This window comes from Moschus berezovskii, chromosome 23 (assembly GCF_049115385.1).
Source record: "Moschus berezovskii isolate FMDL1 chromosome 23, NW_MosBer_1.0, whole genome shotgun sequence".
Taxonomy (NCBI): Eukaryota; Metazoa; Chordata; class Mammalia; order Artiodactyla; family Moschidae; genus Moschus; species Moschus berezovskii.
This window is the reverse complement of record NC_142482.1, coordinates 49,063,798-49,077,248: the sequence shown is the minus strand read 5'-3', so window position 1 is coordinate 49,077,248 and position 13,451 is coordinate 49,063,798.

The following is a 13,451-nucleotide window of genomic DNA, read 5'->3' as shown; positions in this document are numbered from 1 at the left end:
ACACTGAATTTTAACTTTCAGTGACTGTTTTCCATTGTTATTTGTTTAAAGGCCTCAGGAGAAATCAATAAATCTAGCCCCCTGCACTTTTGACTTTGCTGACCCTGTCTCTTCTTGACCTCCGTTTCTGTATTAGTTAAATGTATCTGCATGGGGTGATGCAGAGACTTATGCGGTTTTGAAGTATAACAGTATACTGTTTTTGACGTATTGGGGTATAACAGACCCTGGTAAATCTCTGATCACGGTGATCCTTTTCTTTATGCTACAGCCTGGCAGGATTATGGGATCGTTGGAAAGATGACTTGCTGTTCCCAGGATCAGAGGAAAGGTTTTGTGTCTCAGCACAATATTTACTTGCTGTGTGTCTTTAGACAAGTCACTTTACCTCTCTGAGCCTCAGTTTCTTTGCAGCAAAAACAGAGGGAAAACTTCTAATTCTTAGGGTAGTTGTGAGAATTAAGAAAGTCATTGGTATGGTACGCTAGTGTTCAGAGTTTTTTGGATGGACTCAGAGCCTGTATCACTGATTTATACTCCTCTGTGTTCCAAAATGGATTTTTGAGGGAATGCTCCCTGTAAAGGGGCTTTCAAAAAGGGAGGAAATGAGGAAAAGAAGGGGTGAAATGAATAGAGAGGTCTTTCTCTACCACATGTCAGTCTCCCAAGATCCTCTTACAGCACAGCTATTTTCAAGCTACCTGGGTCACAGATTCGTTGGAAAGCTGAAGAAAGCTGAGGACCCCTCTGCTAAGAAGAAAGAATTTACTAGAGTTTACAGTTTCAGAGTCACACATTCCCCCAGACCCAGCCATGGAAATCAGGTCAAGCACACTTATTTCAGAGAATGGATATATTGTGAGGCTTTATGTGGTACCAGAGAAGAAACCACTTGTTCTTATTTCAGACACACACATACACACACACACACGATAACCCAAGCTCTCTTGTTAAGGATACAGGTGATTGAGAAAGCAGAGTTCTAAGCATCACAAGGCATCAGCATTCTCCTTTCTGTTTCCTATTTTGTTCAATAGTGCTTCCCTCTTCTACATTTCCAATGAGGATATACTTGGATGCTGGCCTCCAGAAGGCTTGGGGCCAGCCCTGCTCCTGGACCACTGGAATGCTGGGAGCAGAGGCCAGAAGCTGAGCTAGCTTAGTATCGGTCCATCTGAACTTTATACCTAGTGAGCAGTAGCAGAAGCAGCAGAGGTGTTTACCTCTGATCAGAGTGTTGCTGCCCTTATTGAGGAGCTGGAGTCTTGGCCAGTTGGGGACTGGCTCCCATCACTGGGCTCTGCCTTATTCTTCTCAGTGTCTGTATGGATAAGTCACCTAGGACCCCGGTTCTTTCAGGAGAGTTTCTTGTCAGGTCCCTTTTCCAGAGGAGACTAGATTCCTGACCCCAGTTTGGGCTGGAGGACTGAAGCTGGGATTTCTGCCCATCTCCAGTTGCCAGCCTCCTCTGCACATCCCGCCTGCCTCTCCTGGACTCACCCCTCCCTCTCCTGTTGTTGCTACCTGCCCAGGTTTGCTTGTACCACCTGGTGGCCTGAGGGCAGCAAGGAGTCTCTCAGTACTGGCAGTTCTTGGTCTGACAGGCTCTGCACATAATAAATACATAATAATTATCTCTTGAATAAATACTGTGACAATATATAAAGAAAAAGGACGGGGAATGGGAAGAAAAAAAGGAATAAAATGTGGACAGAGGTCTTTAGGAGATGGAGTGATGTGTCATCATAGTTATTATCTGCTATGAATGAGGATTTTAACTGAAAATTCTGCCCCACATCTTAAAATGTCATGCTACTTTTTCATACTCCACCTCAAAGACAGGTTTCTTGCCTATGTTGTGTGCTCAGTTGCTCAATCATGTCTGATTCTTTGTTACCCCATGGACTGTAGCCTGCCAGGCTCCTCTGTTCATGGAATTTTCGAGGCAAGAATACTGAAGTGAGTTACCATTTCCTATTCCAGGGAATCTTCCCAACCCAAGTATCAAACCCATGTTTCTTGCATCTCCTGCTTTGGCAGGTGGATTCTTTACCACTGTGCCACCTGGGAAGCCCACATATGGATGGGAATAAAAGAAAACAAGAGGTGATACCTGCAAAGAGAAACATCTACGGAAGGTCACTGTGGCATGCTTCCACCCCTTTTAATGTCCCATCCTGTGCCCCTGCAGAAGAGAGTCTGTCCACAGTGCTGAGGTTGAGAAAGCCTCTTCTGGATGCACTACACTGTCTAACTTTTAATGTTTCCAGTACCTTCCCACCCCTCCTCTCTTCACTCTGGCCTCTCTTGTCATTAACTATATTGCTTTTCTACTCTCTGATCCAGGCGTCAGCCAAGCTACATACCTACCCAGTTGGTCCCTGCATAAAATTGTTTCTTTTTTTGGATATATCACAGTAATTCTTTGAAGTAAAGAAACTTAAAAATAAACACTTTCTGGGAAGGAAAGCATAGTAATCCATTCTCAGGCATTCACAATGAAGGTTAGCTTTAAAGTCTAGAAGTCAAGAGATACCTGGCTGATAATTTGTGATAAGTGGCCAGAGGTCAGGGAAGCCCATGAACGAGGCTAGGGAACGTCCCACAGGGCATGGTTCTCAATAGCTAGGAGGTGACATGAGGGATCTTCAAGCTAAGGGAAGAGAGAAAAGCCAAACCAGGAGGGATTAGGAAGAGTCCTTCTTAAAGGAAAGAAGGAGAAAACTGAGATCACACTGAACTTTTCACAATCTTGTCCATGTGTTATGTGCCCAAGCCTATATGTTCTCTTGCTTCAGAAACAACTTTCCATCCTCCAAAGTGTTGTTGCTGTTCAGTTGCTAAGTAGTGTCCGACTTTTTGCAACCCCATGGACTGCAGCATGCCAGGCTTCCCTGTCCTTCACTATCTCCCGGAGTTTGCTCAAACCCATGTCCATTGAGTTGCTGATACTATCCAACCATCTCATCCTCTGTCACCCGCTTCTCCTCCTCCAATGTAATCCTCCCCAAACCTGAAGCACATTCCTCTGTTCTCTTTCCCAGTCTCACCTCCTCCAGGAAGTCTTCTTTGACTTATTCTACCTTTCACCTCATGTCCTAGACATTTACTCAGTTGGTTTTGTATCGTTTCCACTTGTTCAAGAGGTTTTCTGTTCAGCATATTTTTAAAATGGAATTTTTGTGTATATTCAGTCTGTCTTGGGCTTCCCAGGTGGCTCAGATGGTAAAGTGTCTGCCAGCAATGAGGGAGACCCAGGTTCAATCCCTGGGTCGGGAAGATCCCCTGGAGAAGGAAATGGCAACCCACTCCAGTACTCTTGCCTGGAAAATTCCACGGACAGAGGAACCTGGTAGGTCCACAGGGTCACAACGAGTCGGACATGACTGAGCGACTTCACTTTCACTTTCAGTCTGTTTTACTAAAACAGTTCCTTCAAGGACCGAATTTATTTGTTTTGATCTTTCTTCCTAGAGTTAAAATATTCTCCTATAAAAATTGTTATTTGGGGTTAGTTTCATGATATAAAAAACAGTACCCTGCCTGATGTGTATGTGTTAGTCCCTCAGTGGTGTCTTACTTTTTGCAATCCCATAGACTGTAGTCCGCCAGGCTTCTCTGTTCATGGAATTCTCCAGGCGAGAATACTGGAGTGGGTGGCCATTCCCTTCTCTAGGGGACCTTCCTGACCCAGGGATTGATCCCAGGTCTCCTGCGTTGCAAGCGGATTCTTTACCATTTGAGCCATCGGGGAAGACCCTGCCTAATAGTGACTGTTTCAGATCAGTTCAGTTCAGTTCAGTCACTCAGTCGTGTCCGACTCTCTGTGACCCCATGAATCACAGCATGCCAGGCCTCCCTGTCCATCACCAACTCCCGGAGTTCACTCAAACTCATGTCCATCGAGTCGGTGATGCCATCCAGCCATCTCATTCTCTGTCATCCCCGTCTCCTCCCACCAGGTATTACAAAAAAATAAGGAAAGCATTGTTTATTCAGTGCCTACTATGTGCCAAGCACTGTGCATTTTATATACTTTATCTCATTTCATTCACTTAAAACTCCTGTAAAGTAGATTATGGTATCCTAGTTTTTAAAGATGTAGGAACTGAAGTTAGGGAAAGAGAATATGAATTTTGAAGATTTTATAGGTGATAAGTGATGGAAGGGGTTGATTTCACTCTGACAAACACTCCAAGGATAAAAGATTTGTATCATATATCTCTAGCTTCCTGTAATGTCACATCATGAATTTATCATTTGTTAACCTAACAAATACTGCTAGAATCTATTTATATATTTTTAAATACACTTTTTATTGTAGAATAATTTTAGATTTATGGAAAAGTTATAAAGATAGCACAGAGTTTTCCTGTATAACTCATTCAGGAATTATATATAAATTTTCATGTCTTACCTGAAGTATATTTGTTAAAACTAATAAATTAACATTGCCACAAGTCTGTTGGGGCTTCCCTCATAGATCAGATCAGCCTTCAATGCAGGACACCCAGGTTCTATTCCTGGGTCAGGAAGATCCCCTGGAGAAGGAAAGGGCAACCGACTCCAGTATTTTTGCCTGGAGAATCCCATGGACAGAGAAGCCTGGCAGACTACAGTCTATGTGGTCGCGAGAGTCAGGCACAACTGAGTGACTAAGCACACAGCACACACACAAGTTCAGTTCAGTTCAGTCGCTCAGTCGTGTCCGACTCTTTGCGACTCCATGAACCGCAGTACGCCAGGCCTCCCTGTCCATCAAAAACTCCTGGAGTCCACCCAAACCCATGTCCATTGTGTAGGTGATGCCATCCAACCATCTCATCCTCTGTCATCCCCTTCTCCTCCTGCCCTCAATCTTTCCCAGCATCAGGGTCTTTTCAAATAAGTCAACTCTTCGCATCAGGTGGCCAAAGTATTGGAGTTTCAGCTTCAACATTAGTCCCTCCAATGAATACCCAGGTCTGATCTTTAGGATGAACTGGTTGGATCTCCTTGCAGTCCAAGGGACTCTCAAGAGTCTTCTCCAACACCACAGTTCAAAAGCATCAATTCTTCGGCGATCAGCTTTCTTTATAGTCCAACTCATACATCCATACATGACTACTGGAAAAACTGTAGCCTTGACTAGATGGACCTTTGTTGGCAAAGTAATGTCTCTGCTTTTTAATATGCTGTCTAGGTTGGTCATAACTTTCCTTTCAAGGAGTAAGTATCTTTTAATTTCATGGCTGCAGTCACCATCCACAGTGATTTTGGAGCCCAGAAAAATAAAGTCTGACACTGTTTCCACTGTTTCCCCATCTATTTCCCATGAAGTGATGGGACCAGATATCATGATCTTAGTTTTCTGAATGTTGAGCTTCAAGCCAACCTTTTCACTCTCCTCTTTCACTTTCATCAAGAGGTTCTTTAGTTCTTCACTTTCTGCCATAAGGGTGGTGTCCTCTGCATATCTGAGGTTATTGATATTTCTCCCGGCAGTCTTGATTCCAGGTTGTGCTTCTTCCAGCCCAGGGTTCCTCATGATGTACTCTACATATAAGTTAAATAAGCAAGGTGACAATATACAGCCTTGACGTACTCCTTTTCCTATTTGGAACCAGTCTGTTGTTCCATGTCCAGTTGTAACTGTTGCTTCCTGACCTGCATACAGGTTTCTCAAGAGGCAGGTCAGGTGGTCTGGTATTCCCATCTCTTTCAGAATTTTCCACAGCTTATTGTGATCCACACAGTCACAGGCTTTGGCATAGTCAGTAAAGCAGAAATAGATGTTTTTCTGGAACTTTCTTGCTTTTTCCATGATCCAGCAGATGTTGGCAATTTTATCTCTGCTTCTTCTGCCTTTTCTAAAACCAGCTTGAACATCTGGAAATTCATGGTTCACATATTGCTGAAGCCTGGCTTGGAGACTTTTGAGCATTACTTTACTAGTTCATTGAGAGATGAACTCCCAAGGTCAGTAGGTGCCCAGTATGCTACTGGAGATCAGTGGAGAAATAATTCCAGAAAGAGTGAAGGGATGGAGCCAAAGCAAAAACAACACCCAGTTGTGGATGAGACTGGTGATAGAAGCAAGATTCGATGCTGTAAAGAGCAATATCACATAGGGACCGGCAATGTTAGGTCCATGAATCAAGGCAAATTGGAAGTGGTCAAACATGAGATGGCAAGAGTGAACGTCAACATTCTAGGAACCAGTGAACTGGAATGGGTGAATTTAACTCAGATGACCATTATATCTACTACTGTGGGCAGGAATCCCTTAGAAGAAATGGAGTAGCCATCATAGTCAATGAAAGAGTCCGAAATGCAGTACTTGGATGCAGTCTCAAAAACAACAGAATGATCTCTGTTTGTTTCCAAGGCAAACCATTCAATATCATGGTAATCCAAGTCTCTGCCCTGGCCAGTAATGCTGAAGAAGCTGAAGTTGAATGGTTCTATGAAGATGTATAAGACCTGCTAGAACTAACACCCAAAAAAAATGTCCTTTTCATTATAGGGGACTGGAATGCAAAAGTAGGAAGTCAAGAAACACCTGGAGTAACAGGCAAATTTGGCCTTGGAGTACAGAATGAAGCAGGGCAAAGGCTAACAGAGTTCTGCCAAGAGAATGTACTGGTCATAGCAAACACCCTCGTCCAACAACACAGGAGAAGACTCTACACATGGACATCACCAGATGGTCAACACCGAAATCAGATTGATTATATCCTTTGCAGCCAAAGATGGAAAAGCCCTATACAGTCAGCAAAAACAAGACTGGGAGGGGATTGTGGCTCAGATCATGAACTCCTTATTGCCAAATTCAGACTTAAATTGAAGAAAGTGGGGAAAACCACTCGACCATTCAGGTATGACCTAAATCAAATCGCTTATGACTATACAGTGGAAGTGAGAAATAGATTTAGGGGACTAGATCTGATAGATAGAGTGCCTGATGAACTCTGGACGGAGGTTCATGACATTGTACAAGAGACAGGGACCAAGACCATCCTCCTGGAAAAGAAATGCAGAAGAGCGAAATGGCTGTCTGAGGAGGCCTTACAAATAGCTGTGAAAAGAAGAGAAGCGAAAAGCAAAGGAGAAAAGGAAAAATATACCCATTTGAATGCAGATTTCCAGAGAATAGCAAGGAGAGATACGAAAGGCTTCTTCATTGATCAATGCAAAGAAATAGAGGAAAACAACAGAATGGGAAAGACTAGGAGATCTCTTCAAGAAAATTAGAGATACCAAGGGAACACTTCATGCAAAGATGGGCTCAATAAAGGGCAGAAATGGTATGGACCTAACAGAAGCAGAAGATATTAAGAAGAGGTAGCAAGAATACACAGAACTGTACAAAAAAGATCTTCATGACCCAGAGAATCACGAAGGTGTGATCACTTGCACTCGCCTAGAGCCAGACATCCTGGAATGTGTAATCAAGTGGTCCTTAGGAAGCATCACTAAGAACAAAGCTAGTGGAGGTGATGGAATTCCAGTTGAGCTATTTCAAACTCAAAAAGATGATTCTGTGAAAGTGCTGCACTCAATATGTCAGCAAATTTGGAAAACTCAGCAGTGGCCACAGGACTGGAAAAGGTCAGTTTTCATTCTAATACCAAAGAAAGGCAATGCCAAAGAATGCTCAAACTACTGCACAATTGCACTCATCTCTCACACACAAGACTATTATCTAAATTCTAGACTTCACTTGGATTTCACCAGTTTTTCTATTAGTGCCTTTCTTCTGTCCCAGGGCCCCATTGTGCTGAGTTGTCACATCATCTTAGACTCCTCTGGTCTGTGAATTTCTGAGACTTGCCTTGTTTTCCATGATTTGGGCAGTTTTGAAGAGTACTGGTCAGATATTTTGTAGAATGACCCTCAGTTTGAGTTTGTTGGATATTTCTCTCTTGCTTAGACTAGGAATGTGAGCTTTTGGATAGAAAAACCAAAGGCTAATGTGCCCATTTCTTCACATGACATTAGGGGTACATGATATCGACATGGCTTATCATTGCTGATGCCGACCTTGATCACTTAAATGTTGTGTCTGCCACGTTTCTTCACTGTAAAGTTTCTCTTTTTCACTCCCCATGTTCAATTCTTTGGCCGTAAGTCACCAAATCCATGCCATACTTCAGAGGAAGGAGAATTAAGCTCCCTTTTCTGGAGGGAAAGTATTACATAGTATTTAAAATTCTTCTGTGAGGAAGATTTGTCTCTTTTTCCCTATTTATTTATCTATTCCATCATTTGGTGTTATCATTATAGGCTCATGTATATTCATTTTATTTTTTTGGATTGTAATCCAATACTGTATTATTTATTTTGTGCCATTTATATTTTCAGCATGCACAATTTTTCGAGGAATTAAGATTTAGGATTTTCTTATTATTTAGTTTCTCTTATATTTACATTTTTCCAGCTTCAATGGTTGCCCCATAGTTCTCAGATTCTGAAATTTGCCACAGAAATGTGTGTCACCTCCAGGGACACTGCACCGCAGAGCCCCAGGTGGTACTGAACACTGTACAAATGAGGCATGGTTCCCCTGGAGGTATGCAACGTGAAAAGACAGGCCAGTTCTTTTTTTCATGATTTTTATAAAGTTTAACCAAATCCTCTCCTCATTTGTTTGAAATGCTTCGGATGAAGAACAATCTGAATTTCCTTTTACTCTATTACAATATCATAAGACATAAGGTATGTCATACTCAGGTGCTTCAGTCCTTTGCAACTCTTTGTGAGCCCAGGGGCTGTAGCTCGCCAGGCTCCTCTGTCCATGGAATTCTCCAGGCAAGAATACTGGAGTGGGTTGCCGTGCACTCCAGAGGATCTTCCTGACCCAGGGATCGAACCCCGTCTCCCACATTGCAGGCAGACGCTTTACCCTCTGAGCCACGAGGGAAACTAGGGAAGCCCAAGGTATATTTGCTGCTGCTGCTGCTGCTGCTAAGTCACTTCAGTCGTGTCCGACTCTGTGTGACCCCATAGACGGAAGCCCACCAGGCTCCCCCATCCCTGGGATTCTCCAGGCAAGAACACTGGAGTGGGTTGCCATTTCCTTCTCCAAGGTATATTTATTTAGACATAAATTCTAAAACCTGAACATTCAGGTTTTAGCCTCTCTTCACTACATAGATCAATAGCAGTCTTGCTACTAAAGCATCTTTCAAGGATGTCTTCTTCCAGAGCATTGCATAAACAAAATTGCAGCTTGCTGATTTTTATCCATTAGCAATTGTAACAGCAGCAGCAGTTGGTGATTGGGTTGGGGATGGAAGAAAGTAGTTGGCCAGATATCAAGAGATGTATTCATGAGATTGATTCATACATTGAAATACACAGTGTCCCCACGTGGAAGCTAATCCCTTTTGTTATTTGAATTACTCTTCTCCAAAACATCTCCAACTTTCCTTTATCTTTCTTGAACCAATGAGAATTGCACACAGGGGACAGAGAGGTACTGTCTGGTCTGCTTTCTGATCCACTGCGTGCATACAGTGTCACCAGAGACTCTGTTCTGGTGTTTTGAGAAAACAGTCTACAATTACTCTTGTGCAAACGTCCATGGCAGGTGCTGTCACCCCCAAGAGGCCTCTCAAGCCCTCTCTCCTGGATTAGTTCATGGTCCCCAGGAACTCTCATAACACCTGTCTTGTAATAGCACATCATGCTCTATTACTATTATCGATCTGCTTATGCCCATAGCTGGTGACTTTCCTATCTAATCTCTCTTCCAGATATTTTAAAATTACATTAAATATAAAGCAAGCAAAAGTCTAGGGATTCTGTAACCAGTTTACACAGAGAAGTGTTGATTTACCCCAGTCTTCTGTTTGCTGCTCTGAAAAATGAGTATTCATAAATAACTCAATGGTAAAATGATTTTTATTTTAAAAGATGTTTATTCACTTGTAATAGGCCAGCCCTCCATAAAGAGGAAGGAATTGGCTCTAAGATCCCCTTGCTAGTTTCCTTTCCGTATCATTCTTCACATAACTTTGTACTGCATGGCCTAAGTGTCTGAGAGATTAAAGATAAAAAAGAAGGGCTCTTATTCAAAAGGAAATTTGGTATATATGTGTATGATTTTTTAAAAAATAGACTATAGATATAGTTTTTCTTTTGGTTGTGCCATTTGGTATGCCAGATCTTAGTTTCCTGACCAAGGATTGAACCTGCGCCTCTGCAATGGAAGGCAGAGTCTTAACCACTGCACTACCAAGGAAGTCACATGATTTTATATTTGGAGCATTTTTAGGTTCATAGCAAACTCGAGTAGGAAATACAGAAATTTCCCTGACTCATAACACATGGAACTTCCCCATATCAACATCTCCCACCAGAATGGTACTTACATTAGTAGATGAACCTACATTGATACGTCATTATCACTCAAAGTCCCTAGTTGGCCTGAGGGTTCACTCTTGGTGAGTTAGAGTATATAGGTTTTTACGAATACACAATGACACATATTCACATACAGAATAGTTTCACTGTTTAAAAACCCTCTGTGTCCACCTAGTCATCCCTGCCTGCCTCCTAACTTCTGGTAAAAACTGTCCTTACGTCTTCTCCACAATTTTTTTTTTTTGCCTTTTCTAGGATGCCATATAGGTAGGATCATACAATTCTTAGCCTTTTCCATTTGGCCTCTTTCACTTTTTAATATGTATTTATGTTTCCTCCATGTCTTTTCCTGGTTTGATAGCTTACTTCTTTTTGTGTGCTCAGTCATACCCAACTCTTTGCAGTCTCATGGATTATAGCCTGCCAGGCTCCTCTGTCCATGGGATTTCTCAGGCAAGAATACTGGAGTGGGTTGCCATGCCTTTCTCCAGGGAATCTTCCCGACCCAGGACTCAGACCTGCGTCTCTTGCATCTCCTCCATTGGCAGGCAGGTTCATTTTATCACTGAACCACCTGGGAAGCCCAATTAGTGCTGAATAATATTCCATTGTTTGGATATACCACAAAAAGTAAATTTTTTAATAAACATGGTATACAGTAAAGAATCATTAATGCACAGCTTGATGAATTTTCATAAAATAAACACACCTATGTAGCTAGCACCCAGATCCAGAAACAAAACATTTCAGCACAGAAGACCCCTGGTATCCAGTTCAAGTCAATGGCCCCCTAGAGGCTAACCACTATCTTGACCTCTAACACCATGTATTAGTTTTGCCTGTTTAGACTAGTTTGGATGTAGACTTTGGAAACATTTCTTTCAGTCAGTAACCTAGAAGGCAAGTAGTGATTTCCTCCTACAATCTGGCATAAAACTAGTTTAGTTTTTTTGAAAGAAAGTGTTAGTCACTCAGTCATGTTTGACTCTTTGCAACCCCATGGTCTGTAGCCTGCCGGGGTCCTCTGTCCATAGGATTTCCCAGGCAAGAATACTAGAGTGGGTAGCCATTCCCTTCTCCAGGGGATCTTTCCAGGTTTAATCCGTGGGTCTCCTGCATTACAGCAGATTCTTTACTGTCTGAGCCACCAGGGAACCCATAGTTTTAACAACTATATTGTGATTATAAAAGGTGATAACTTTAGGAGAAATTGAAATTGCGGGATGTTGATAATTTAGTGAAAAATTGTATGGACAAAATAAAAGCGTAAGAAAAAATAACATAGATGAGAAACATGACTCATGCTAGGTTGGTTCAAAATGAGGATTTGTTTCAGGCATTATAGATGTACTCCTGAGGAATGAACAGAGAAGCCCTTGTCACCTGACACTTTCATAAAGATTTAAGAATGCTTAACAATTTTAACACTGTTAAAATTGTTCATCAATTTAGGGCAACCTACTGACCTGTTGAATTTTTTTTTTTTCAGTTAGGCAAGGAGATGAGCAGTGTCTCTAAAAAACATATGATCTCATATCGATGCTCAGTGCCAAGAACATTTCTCATTCACTTTACTGAGTCACAGTAAAAACTTCAAGTTTTTCTGGATGAAACTTTCAATCTGGGGATGGCATGTATGACTAAAAATAGCTTTTCAAGTTAGCATCTTTTGTCCGTCCTTGCAAAACAAGCTCACTTCAGTATTCCAAGTGTAGGTCAAAGAAAACACAGTAATTCTAATCTGGAGCTGAGGGATATACACTCTAGGGGGTGAGTTGGGCAATTTCCATGGTCTAAACCTCCTAATTATATGCTTATCTGGCATATTTGTTGAAAATGTGTTAAACTTTGTTAATAAAGTCTTGGCGGATTAGATGAAAAACATTCATGAGTATTTTCCCAACTCAGTCTAATGGCAGAGAACATTAGATAATCAACAGTTTCCCTACTACTTCATAGATCTTATCAGATAATCTGATGTCTTACAAAATAATAGATGCTGGAGATCACCTTGTATTCAATACAAACAATAGTGTTTCAATAGCTCCTTGAAGCAAACCTCAACTGGAGACATTTGATTAGTGCTGCAAACATTTGTCATTTTTGGCTGTCAACATTTTTGAGGTCTTTTCACATTTTGTTAATTTTCTACATAGGTGGAAACTCTGTAGACTTCACATTCCCAGAATGCCTTATGGTGAGGGTAAAATGATTGACCTGACTTCAGCCAATTAGAACATCTACAAGAGACCTGGGTTCAGGAGTAAGAATCATGAAGAAGTGGCTGGGTAGAAGTATTCATTTTTTGTAGAACTCAGGGGCAAGGAATGTTGTTGCTTCTGAAGCATCAGTGCCCAGTACTAAAAGTTATGTTTGCTCTGCAGCAATGGTCATTTTTTACAAAAGATGCCTCAGTGTGGTTGGGTGTTTATTCACAACTGTGTAGCCTTAAAGTCTGGGCTTTCTAGCCCTAATGAGTTACTCAAAACCTGTTCATAAATTCCTTGCCTACTTAGAGTAGCTACAGTGAATTCTGTTGTTTGCAAGTAACAACCTGTACCATTTACATCAATTAAATATTTTCTTTTTTTTGGTATACACAAGGGAGCTGGGATGTGCTTAACATAAAATTGAAGTCTAGAATTACCTTACGCATCTCATCTTCACCTTGGAGACATATGGAGTCCAGTATCCCTTATTGTTGACGAATAGAAACAAGCTGAGCGACTTCACTTTCACTTTTCACTTTCACACATTGGAGAAGGAAATGGCAACCCACTCCAGTGTTCTTGCCTGGAGAATCCCAGGGACGGGGGAACCTGATGGGCTTCCGTCTATGGGGTCACACAGAGTCGGACACGACTGAAGTGACTTAGCAGCAGCAGCAGCAGCAGAAACAAGCTTATACTTTCTTTTTTTTTTCCAAATCCTATACTCAATACTTATATTGATATCTTGGTTCTAGACATTACCTGGTAGTTTATTGCATTTTTAGCTATATTGTCTTTCAAGATTGAGAAGAAAGCTGTCAATTTGATCTCAGATTTTCATGCAGATTTTTAGGATTCTTCATTAATGTGTGATCACGATGCTTTCACTGTTAT